This window comes from Mesoplodon mirus (genome assembly GCF_964341445.2).
Source record: "Mesoplodon mirus genome assembly, chromosome: 15".
Lineage (NCBI taxonomy): Eukaryota > Metazoa > Chordata > Mammalia > Artiodactyla > Ziphiidae > Mesoplodon > Mesoplodon mirus.
Genome location: NC_138991.1, coordinates 30,239,839 through 30,252,425, shown reverse-complemented (window position 1 = coordinate 30,252,425; position 12,587 = coordinate 30,239,839). Strand labels below are relative to the sequence as shown.

The 12,587-nt window shown below is 41.8% G+C and overlaps 1 pseudogene across 1 annotated transcript; it reads left to right on the top strand.

The window, feature by feature from the left end:
- Nucleotides 1–6,327: 6,327 nt before the first annotated feature.
- On the top strand, nucleotides 6,328–7,840 carry LOC309816723 (protein transport protein Sec61 subunit alpha-like; annotated as a pseudogene). The gene has a single exon. The product of its transcript is annotated as a protein transport protein Sec61 subunit alpha-like (transcript).
- Nucleotides 7,841–12,587: the final 4,747 nt, after the last annotated feature.

The window sequence follows — 12,587 nt, the reverse complement described above, 5'->3', positions numbered from 1 at the left end:
CATGAATCTTACCAGGATGAATGGGCACCATGGCTAAACAAGCCCAGCACAAAAAGTACATGCTGTCTGTTCCCAGCCACAAGGTACAATAAGGTTCAAAAATAGGCAAAACTCATCTACATAAACAGAAATCATATCACTGGTTACCTCTGGGGAATGTTGAGGAGCGGGTACAAAAGAGCCTTCTGGAGTGATGGAAATGTTCAATATCTTGATGTGAGTGGTGGGTACCTGGGCTTGAACATATGTAAAAATACATCATCTGTACACTTAAGATTGTTACGCTTTATAGGGACTTCCCTGGTGGTCCAGTGGTGAAGACTTTGCCTTCCAATGCAGGGGGTGCAGGTTCGATCCCTGGTCGGGGAGCTAAGATCCCACGTGCCTCGTGGCCAAAAAAAGGCCAAAACATAGAACAGAAGCAACGTTGTGACAAGTTCAACAAAGACTTAAAAAAAAAAAAAAGTCACATAAAAAAATTCTTTTAAAAAAAGGGTTGTTACACTTTATACTGCAACTTTGAAAAGAAAGACAGGGCTTCCCTGGTGGTGCAGTGGTTAAGAATCTGCCTGCCAGTGCAGGGGATGGGTTTGAGCCCTGGTCCTGAAAGATCCCACATGCCACGGAGCAACTAAGCCCCTGTACCACAACTACTGAGCCTGCACTCTAGAACCCACGAGCCACAACTACTGAACCCCCATACCACAACTATTGAAGCCCACGCACCTAGATCCCATGCTCCGCAACAAGAGAAGCCACCGCAATGAGAAACCTGGGCACCTCAACGAAGAGTAGCCCCCGCTTGCCGCAACTAGAGAAAGCCAGTGTGCGGCAACGAAGACCCAACACAGCCCAAAATAAATAAATAAATAAATGATTTTAAAAAAACAATTAAAATTTTTTTAAATTTTAAAAACTAAAAAAAAAAAAGACAGACAACTGAGGGCTAAGAGGTTTGGCTGAGATCACTTGCAAATGCCTGAGCAACATACCTGTCTCCAAAATCAGTGGTGCCAAACAGAATCGTAGAAAGATGCCTGAACACCATTCAAATGAGATTTTATTACTTTATTTACTAACCCTGTGGATATTCACAACATTCAACATTTACAAAATGTTGTTAACATCACACCTGAACTCAACGGTGATAAAGCCAGCTCAGCCAAGACAGGGTGAATGTTGATTAGTTTGAGAATTTACTCCTGCTTGCTACCCACCCCAAATTCAGTGACCTCATATCTAATTCTTGCAGGAAGACCATTGGGAGTATGGTGACTGACTTCCAAATGCAGTTGTCACCCCCTATCTTTGCTGGGCTTTAAAAAATGCAGCTTCCTGAAAAACAAAATGAGATACTGACTTACTGCATTTGGGCTGATCTAACAAAAATACCGTAAGTTGGGTGGCTTATACAACAAACATTTATTTCTCAGTTCTGGAGGCTGGGAAGTCCAAGATCAAGGTGCCAACAGATTAGGCGTTTGGTAAGGGCTGTCTTCCTTGTTCACAGACTCAGTCTTCTCACTGTGTTCTCAGAAGGCAGAAGGAACAAAGGAGCTCGCTTAAAAAAGCACTAATTCTAGGGACTTCCCTGGTGGCGCAGTCGTTAAGAATCTGCCTGCCAGAGATAAACCCACGCACATATGGTCACCGTATCTTTGATAAAGGAGGCAAGAATATACAATGGAGAAAAGGCAGCCTCTTCAATAAGTGGTGCTGGGAAAACTGGACAGCTACATGTTAAAGAATGAAATTAGAACACTCCCTAACACCATACACAAAAATAAACTCAAAATGGACTAAAGATCTAAATGTAAGGCCAGACACTATAAAACTCTTAGAGGAAAACATAGGCAGAACACTCCATGACATAAATCACAGAAAGATCCTTTTAGACCCACCTCCTAGAGAAATGGAAATAAAAACAAAAATAAATAAATGGGACCTAATGAAACTTAAAAGCTTTTGCACAGCAAAACAAACCATAAACAAGACGAAAAGACAACCCTCAGAATGGGAGAAAACATTTCCAAATGAAGCAACTGACAAAGGATTAATCTCCAAAATACACAAGCAGCTCATGCAGCTCAATATCAAAAAAACAAACAGGGCTTCCCTGGTGGAGCAGTGGTAAAGAATTCGCCTGCCAATGTAGGGGACACGGGTTTGAGCCCTGGCCCGGGAAGATCCCACATGCCGCAGAGCAACTAAGCCCATGCAACACAACTACTGAGCCTGCACTCTAGAGCCCGCGAGCCACAACAACTGAGCCCACGTACCACAACTACTAAAGCCTGCATGCCTAGAGCCCGTGCTCTGCAACAAGAGAAGCCACGACAATCAGAAGTCCATGCACTGCAAGGAAGAGTAGCCCCCGCTCGCCGCAACTAGAGAAAGCCCACGCACAGCAACAAAGACCCAACACAGCCAATAAATAAATAAATAAATAATTTTTTTTAAAGAACCCAATGCAAAAATGGGCAGAAGACCTAAATAGACATTTCTCCAAAGAAGGTACACAGATTGCCAACAAACATATGAAACGATGCTCAACATCACTAATCATTAGAGAAATGCAAATCAAAATTACAATGAGGTATCACCTCACACCAATTAGAATGGCCATCATCAAAAAATCTACAAACAATAAATGCTGGAGAGGGTGTGGAGAAAAGGGAACCCTCCTTCACTGCTGGTGGGAATGTAAATTGATACAGCCACTCTGGAGAACAGTATGGAGGTTCCTCAAAAAACTAAAAGTAGAACTACCATACGACCCAACAATCCCAGTACTGGGCATATACCCTGAGAAAACCGTAATTCAAAAAGAGTCATGTACCACAATGTTCATTGCAGCTCTATTTACAATAGCCAGGACATGGAAGCAACCTAAGTGTCCATCAACAGATGAATGGATAAAGAAGATGTGGCACATATATACAATGGAATATTACTTAGCCATAAAAAGAAACGAAATTGAGTTATTTATAGTGAGGGGGATGGACCCAGAGACTGTCATACAGAGAGCAGTAAGTCAGAAAGAGAAAAAAAATACCGTATGTTAGCACATATATTTGGAATCTAAAAAAAAAAAAAAAAAAAGGTTCCGAAGAACCTAGGGACAGGACAGGAGTAAAGATGCAGACATAGAGAATGGACTTGAGGACACAGGGAGGAGGAAGGGTAAGCTGGGTCGAAGTGAGAGAGTGGCATGGACATATATACACTACTAAATGTAAAATAGCTAGTGGGAAGCAGCCGCATAGCACGGGAAGATCAGCTCGGTGCTCTGTGTCCACCTAGAGGGGTGGGATAGAGAGGGTGGGAGGGAGATGCAAGAGGGAGGAGATATGGGGATATATGTATACGTATAGCTGATTCACTTTTTTATACAGCAGAAACTAACACACCATTGTAAAGCAACTATACTCCAATAAGGATGTTTAGAAAAAAAGAATCCACCTGCCAATGCAGGGGACATGGGTTCGAGCCCTGGTCCGGGAAGATCCTACATGCTGTGGAGGAACTAAGCCTGTGAGCCACAACTACTGAGCCCACATGCCACAACTACTGAAGCCCGCGTGCCTAGAGCCCGTGCTCCACAACAAGAGAAGCCACCGCAGTGAGAAGCCCATGCACGGCAATGAAGAGTAGCCCCCACTCGCTGCAACTAGAGAATGTCCACGCACAGCAATGAAGACCCAGTGCAGTCAAAAATAAGGAGAAAAACCATATGATCATCTCAATAGATGCAGAAAAAACTTCTGACAAAATTCAACACCCATTTATGATAAAAACTCTCCAGAAAGTGGGCATAGAGGGAACCTACCTCAACATGATAAAGGCTGTATATGACAAACCCACAGCAAACATCATTCTCAACGGTGAAAAACTGAAAGCATTTCATCTAAGATCAAGAACAAGACAAGGATGTCCACTCTCAACACTATTATTCAACATAGTTTTGGAAGTCCTAGCCATGGCAATCAGAGAAGAAAAAGAAGTAAAAGGAATACAAATTGGAAAAGAAGAAGTAAAACTGTCACTGTTTGCAGATGACATGATACTATACATAGAGAATCCTAAAGATGCCACCAGAAAACTACTAGAGCTAATCAATGAATTTGGTAAAGTTGCAGGATACAAAATTAATGCACAGAAATCTCTTGCATTCCTATATACTAATGATGAAAATTCTGAAAGAGAAATTAAGGAAACACTCCCATTTACCACTGCAATAAAAAGAATAAAATACCTAGGAATAAACCTACCTAGGGAGACAAAACACCTGTATGCAGAAAACTATAAGACACTGATGAAAGAAATTAAAGATGATACCAACAGATGGAGAGATATGCCATGTTCTTGGATTGGAAGAATCAATATTGTGAAAATGACTACATTACCCAAAGCAATCTAAAGATTCAATGCAATCCCTATCAAATTACCAATGGCACTTTTTACAGAACTAGAACAAAAAATCGTAAAATTTGTATGGAGACACGAAAGACCCCGAATAGCCAAAGCAGCCTTGAGGGAAAAAAGCAGAGCTGGAGGAATCAGACTCCCTGACTTCAGACTATGCTACAAAGCTACAGTAATCAAGACAATATGGTACTGGCACAAAAACAGAAATATAGATCAATGGAACAAGATAGAAAGCCCAGAGATAAACCCACGCACCTATGGTCAACTAATCCATGACAAAGGAGGCAAGGATATACAATGGAGAAAAGACAGTCCCTTCAATAAGTGGTGCTGGGAAAACTGGGCAACTACATGTAAAAGAACAAAATTAGAACACTCCCAAACACCATGCACAAAAATAAACTCAAAATGGATTAAAGACCTAAATTTAAGACCAGACACTATAAAACTCTTAAAGGAAAACATAGGAAGAATACTCTTTGACATAAATCACAGCAAGATCTTTTTTGACCCACCTCCTACAGTAATGGAAAGAAATACAAAAATAAACAAATGAGACCTAATGAAACTTAAAAGCTTTTGCACAGCAAAGGAAACCATAAACAAGAGGAAAAGACAACCCTCAGAATGGGAGAAAATATTTGCAAACGAATCAACGGACAAAGGATTAATCTCCAAAATATATAAACAGCTCATGCAGCTCAATATTAAAAAAACAAACAACCCAATCCAAAAATGGGCAGAAGACCTAAATAGACATTTCTCCAAAGAAGACATACAGATGGCCAAGAAGCACATGAAAAGCTGATCAACATCACTAATTATTAGAGAAATGCAAATCAAAACTACAATGAGGTATCACTTTACAGTAATTAGAATGGGCATCATCAGAAAATCTACAAACAACAAATGCTGGAGAGGGTGTGGAGAAAAGGGAGCCCTCTTGCACTGTTGGTGGGAATGTAAGTTGATACAGCCACTATGGAGAACAGTATGGAGGTTCCTTAAAGAACTAAAAATAGAATTACCATATGACCCAGCAATCCCACTACTGGGCATATGCCCAGAGAAAACCATAATTCAAAAATACACATGCACCCCAAGGTTCACTGCAGCACTATTTACAATAGTCAGGTCATGGAAGCAACCTAAATGCCCATCGACAGATGACTGGATAAAGAAGATGTGGTACATATATACAGTGGAATATTACTCAGCCATAAAAAGGAACGAAATTGGGTCATTTGTAGAGAGGTGGATGGATCTAGAGACTGTCATACAGAGTGAAGTAAGTCAGAAAGAGAAAACAAATATCGTATATTAACGCATATATGTGGAACCTAGAAAAATGGTACAGATGAACTGGTTTGCAGGGCAGAAATTGAGACACAGATGTAGAGAACAAATGTAAGGACACCATGGGAGGAAAGCAGCGGGGGGTGGGGAGGCGGTGGTGTGATGAACTGGGAGATTGGGATTGACATCTATACACTGATGTGTATAAAATGGATGACTAATAAGAACCTGCTGTATAAAAAAATAAATAAAAATTTTTTAAAAAGCACTAATTCTATTCATTAGGGCTTCACCCTTATGATCTAATCACCTCCCAAAGACCCCACCTTCAAATACCATCACATTGGAGATTAGTTTTCAATATATGAATGGGGGGTGGAGTGGACAAAAACATTCAGTCTACAGCAAATATCAACCAGCTATTATAGAACAAACAAAATGAGGTGTCAGCAAGGATATGGAGAAATTCGAACCTTTATACATTTCTGGTGGGAATGTGAAATGGTGCAGCTGCTATGGAAAACAGTACGGCAGTTCCTCAAAAAAGTAAAAATAGGCGGGGCAGGCCGGAGCGTGTCGGGAGTGGGCCCCGAGACCCGAGCCGCGGGACCCGAGCGAAGGCCGGGCCGAGGTAGCAGGGCCCAGCCTGGCCGCCCTAGCCGCCACCATGGGCATCAAATTTTTAGAAGTTATCAAACCTTTCTGTGCAGTTCTACCAGAAATTCAGAAACCTGAAAGGAAAATCAAGTTTGGAGAGAAGGTACTACGGACTGCTATAACTCTCTCCATCTTCTTAGTATGTTGTCAGATATCACTATTTGGAATCATGTCTTCAGATTCTGCAGATCCTTTCTACTGGATGAGAGTTATTCTTGCATCCCACAGAGGAATGTTAATGGAATTGGGTATCTCCCCAATTGTAACATCTGGTTTGATTATGCAGTTGTTAGCTGGAGCCAAAATCATTGAAGTTGGAGATACACCCAAAGATAGAGCCCAGAGTTGGAGATACACCCAAAGATAGAGCCCTATTCAATGAAGCCCAGAAACTATTTGGTATGATCATTACCATTGGGCAAGCCATTGTGTATGTCATGACGGGCATGTATGGGGATCCCGCTGAAATGGGTTCTGGAATCTGTCTCCTTATCATCATTCAGTTGTTTGTTGCTGGTTTGATTGTGCTGCTGTTAGATGAGCTGCTACAGAAGGGTTACAGCTTGGTGTCTGGGATTTCCCTCTTTATTGCCACCAACATCTGAGAAACCATTGTCTGGAAGGCCGTTAGTCCCACTACCATTAACACTGGCAGAGGTACTGAGTTTGAGGGTGCAGTCATAGCTCTCTTTCACTTACTGGCCACCAGGACAAAGTTCGAGCTCTAAGGGAGGCTTTCTATCGTCAGAATTTACCCAGTCTCATGAACCTCATTGCTACAGTTTTCGTGTTTGCTGTTGTTACATATTTTCAGGGATTTTGTGTGGACCTGTCCATTAAGTCGGCCCAGTACCAAGGGCAGTACAGCAGCTACCCCATCAAGCTCTTCTACACCTCCAACATCCCCATCACCCTGCAGTCGGCCCTGGTGTCCAACCTGTATGTTATTTCCCAGATGCTGTCAGTTCGATTTAGTGGCAACTTAGTAAATTTACTAGGACAGTGGGCTGATGTCAGTGAGGGAGGACCTGCTCATTCTTACCCAGTGGGGGGCCTCTGTTACTACCTTTCTCCTCCTGAGTCCATGGGCGCCATATTTGAGGATCCTGTCCATGTGGTTGTTTGTATCATCTTCATGTTGGGATCATGTGCATTCTTTTCTAAGATGTGGATAGAGGTGTCTGGTTCCTCAGCCAAAGATGTAGCTAAACAGCTTAAAGAACAGCAAATGGTAATGAGGGGCCACAGGGCTACCTCTATGGTTCATGAGCTTAATAGGTACATGCCACGGTGGCTGCATTTGGGGGCTTGTGCATTGGCACCCTGTCGGTGTTGGCCGACTTCCTTGGGGCCATAGGCTCGGGCACTGGAATTTACAGTCACTATTATTGATCAGTAGTTTGAAATATTTGTTAAGGAACAGGATGAAGTTGGCGGGATGGGTGCTTTGTTTATCTAAACGTGTTTTTCTTTTTGTGTGTGTGAAAGGGAAAATATTTTGACACATTGTTTTTGTCGGATAATGCTGGTTCCCCTTTTCTTCTCTCACAGTTTGTTTTCAAGTGCTGACGGTCTCATTCCTGAAATGGGCACGGAGCTAAGCCTGTGTGCAACGTTAGTGCCAGCTGCCTTAACGCTGAAGTTTACATTGTTCATTTAAAAATCTACATGCAGTGTTGCCTGTGACTCTGGAAACCAATGCACCCGCCTTGCCATGTTCAGTTGTTACGGTGAGACGGTGATGTGGATCAGTTTTGCACACAACATTCAAGACGCTCAGTATTCCCCACACTTGTTTAAAAATAAATGTAGCTCAAATTGCCACTTTACAGTATTTTTGAGCTTATTTAATGAGTTCTGGATCACATATCTAATCTATATTTTAGATATAATTACTTACTTTTTATACTTTTTTAACTCATAGTAGCCACGTTCCCACCCTCCCCCATTTTATTTGTTCCTCCTCAAAGCAGCCACTTAGCCCAGATGGGCAGAATCAAGCTTTCAGAGTCACACCTGTCACCAGAAATAACTGCTTAAAATTACTCTGCCTGTTTTCCATCCCCCTTTCCTCCCAGGGACAGCACAGTCGGTGCTGTTTTACTGTATTGGCGATGCCTTGGGATTCCAACACGTCACTTGAGAATACTCTTCAAGATACTATGCCCCAATTTTTTTTTTTAATCCCTAAAGCAAAGATCTAATTCTCAAGCAATGTCTATAGTTCAGTGGGTGTGAACAATGAGTAATTCATGCTAGGAATCTGTGTATGTTGTCGTACTTTATAGCAGCAACATGAGTGTAAACAGTAGACAATAAAATTTTATTTAATAAAAAAAATAAAAATTTAAAAAATTTTTAGAAAGTAAAAACAGAATTACATTATGATCCAGGAATTCCACTTCTAGATATACACCCAAAGAAATGAAAGCAGGGACTCAAACAGTATACCCATGTCCACAGCAGCATTATTCACAATAGCCACAAGGGAGAAGCAACCCAAATGTCTATTGATGGATGAATGGATAGAACAAAATATAGTGTATACATACAATGGAATATTATTTAGCCTTAAAAAGGATGAAAATTCTAACATATGCTATAACATGGATGAACTTTGACAGCATTATACTAAGGGAAATAAGCCAGTCACAAAAAGGATAACTGTATGACTCCACTTACATAAGGGATCTAGAGTAGTCAAATTCACAGAGTAGAAAGTAGAATGGTGATTGCCAGGGACTTGAGGCAATGGAGAATGGAGAGTTAGCGTCTAATGGGTAGAGAGTTTCAGCTGGGGAAGAGGAAGAAGTTCTGGAATGGATGATGGCGATGAATGCACAATGTAAATGTACTTAGTGCCACAGAACTTCACAATTAAAACTGGTTAAAATGGTAAATTTTACATTATGTATATTTTGCCACAATAAAAATCCAGGTCTAGGTAGTTTCCTGCCACCTTTTTCAGGGAACCAAAGGAGGGCACAACATCACATCTATGGTATTCTTGCTAAAACTCATAATCTGAGGAAACCCAAAATAAGGAACATTCAACAGCTGTCCTACACAATACCGTAGCCACTTGCCACATATAGCTATTTTAATTAAAATTAAATAAAATGTAAAATTCAGTTCCTCAGCCCCACTAGCCACATTTCAAATGCTATTTTCATGTGGCTAATGACTATCATATTGGACAGCATAGATATAGAGTATTTCTATCATCACAGAAAGTTCTATTGGCCAGTTTTTTTTTTAAGTTGTATTGGACAGCACTGATCTATAGAATAACTCTCCAAAAATGTGAAGGACATGAAAGACAAGGAAAGACTGAGGAACTGCTCCAGATTAAAGGAGAATAAAGAAACATAACAACTAAAAGCAATGTGGGATTCTGGGTTGGACCCTGAAACTGAAAAAGGACATCAGTGGGACAAATGATGAAATCTTACTAAGGCCTTTGGATTAGTTAATATTCTATTATGGTTAATTTTCTGGTTTTGGTCATTGTACTGTGGTTACGTAAGATGTAAACATTTGTATTATTTTTGCAACTGTTTCGTAAGTCTGAAATTATTTGAAAATGAAAATTTTTAAGTGAAATAAAATTTTAAAATCATCTTTTGACTCTATCCAGCTATTATCTTTTACTGTTGATTGCATCCCACCCTATTTCATGAATAAAATTTATTGATCATTGTCCATTTACTAGGGGAAAGGCAAGTCCAGAGAGTGATCTATACCACAGGTCGCCCCCCGCTCCACTGAGGTCCTAGGAGGCCCCCTTGCCAGTAAAGTTCATCCCCAGGCAGGTGGCCCATGTCTCCAGACCAGTGCTCCAAGGAAGGCTGTGGCTCACATGCTATGACTCAGCAATCACCAGCTCATGTTTCCCCCCAGAGACCAAAGTCAGCCCCAAAGATAGTGCCAGAGGGCCCCAAAAAGGTACATGTTCAAATGTCTAAGTTCCTTCAGGGGACTCTCCAAACTGAAAAACAAAATACAATCCCTGCCTTTACAACCTCATTTCAAGTAAGTTTTAAAATTGTTATTCTTTATTTTTTCACACTGTCAACTTTATTATGAAAAATTAATACATGCTTATAAAGTTAGTATGGGGAAAAACAGAAATGTTTGAGGAAGAAAACCAAAATTCATACTTATGATCCACCACCCAGAAAAAACTACTGGTAACACTCTGGTGTCTTTTCTTCTAGTATTTTCTCTTCTACAGTGCCGGATCTCTGAGTCCTCTGGCTTTCTGGAATCACCCTTGCCTCGCCCAGCCACATGGGAAGGACATAAAAGGGTCTGGTCTGGTATGAGTCCACCTTACTTCTCAGGGGTCTCAGGAGAAGGAAGGGACTTGGTCTGTGTCAGCTCATGGGTCCGATCCCTGCTGCAGCCAGCGCCTCTGGGGCTATCCAGCCCCCTATGGTCAGTGTGGCCTCACCAACCTCAGGACATTGTGTTACTCATCACCTGCCACTCGGGGGCTGCCATCCTGCCCTTCCTTTCTGAGAACTACTGACATAAGTTGCGTGGCAACAGACATTTACTTGCAGTTTGGGGAAAAACAAGGAAATGAGTGCATGGGTAGGACATGCCTTCAAAGTTAGATATTGGAGTTCCTAAAATTCACACACCTCCCCCAATGCAGAAGGCCATTCCCTGGCCACATTCCTCCAAGACCCCAGCTTCCTGCCACACTTATCGGTGCCTGACTTGCTTTCAGGCCCTCTTGCTGTCTCTTTTCCTAGGGCCCCTCCCCCAGGATCTGGAGCTCAATGCAGAAAACAGAAATCACTGTAGGTATTATGTGCACGAAAGGTTTTTGTTTCTTGAAGCATGATTTACATTTTGTGAAATACATCCATCTTAACTGTGCAAATTGATTACTTTTTATCCAAGTAAATACCTGTGTAACCAGCTCCTAGATCAAGATCTAGGATATTTCCATCTCCCCAGAAAGTTCCCTTGTACTCCTTTTTCAGTCTCCATCCTCAGTCACTATTCTGATTCCATCACCATAGTTTAGTTTTGCCTGTTCTTGAATTTGATATAAATGGAATCATATAAAACATACTGTTTTGTCTCTGGCATCTTTTACACAACATTTTTGACATCCATCTACATTGTTCCATGTGTCAGGAATTTCTCTTTCATTGCTGAGCAGTATTCCATTATATGAATATATCACAATTTGTTTATTTATTCTACTTTTAGTGGAATATTCAGCCTTTTCTGGGTTTAGGCTATTAGGAATAAAGCTGATATGAACATTCACATATAAGTCTTTTTGTGGAGTTATGCATGCATTTAAAAATTGGTGGACAAGAGGGTAGGGTATGTTTAGCTTTATTAGAAGCTTCCAACCAATTCTCCAAAGTGGTTGCACCACTTTAAACTACCACCAGCAAGTATATCAATGGATCCAGGTTCTCCAGCACAGTCCTCTCCTTCACCAACACTTGACATAGTCAGTTTTTTCACAGGAAGGAATTTCATACAGGGAATTAGTTGGTGCAAAATGGCGAGGGGGAATGGAGGAGCAGGAGTCAGAAGGCTGCCACTGGAGTAACTGAGTTCAACAGCACATTACCATAACCATGGTCAGAACTGAGGAGGCCAGCTGCCACCCTCAGCTCCACATGGCTCTGTCTCAACATCTGGTTGATGCGGGAATATGCTGAGTCTGGCTGCTGAGACTGGCTCTAGACCCTTGCATCTCTGTGTCCTTGCTGTCAGCATAAGTGACAGCAGGAAGATGGCCTCTGCCCCCCACCCCCAATCTCTGGTGGGGCATCTAATTGTCATACCTTAATATTCGTAACTTTAGCTGCAAAAGAATCCAGGAGGGACTTCCCTGGCGATTAAGTGGTTAAGACTCCACACTCCCAATGCAGGGGGCACAAGTTCGATCCCTGGCCAGGGAACTAAGATCCCACATGCTGCACAGCATGGCTGAAAAAACAAAATCTGGGAAATGCAGTTTCTTACTTTCTAGCCTCTGCCCAACATAGGAAAACACTCTAGAAGGAGGCAGAGGGAGCCAGTTGTATCAGTTGGCTTTTGCTGAGTAAAAAAGCTACCCCAGGGACTTCCCTGGTGGCACAGTGGTTAAGAATCCCCCTGCCAATGCAGGGGACGCGGGTTCAAGCCCTGGTTTGGGAAGATCCCACATGCCGCGGAGCGGCTGGGCCCGT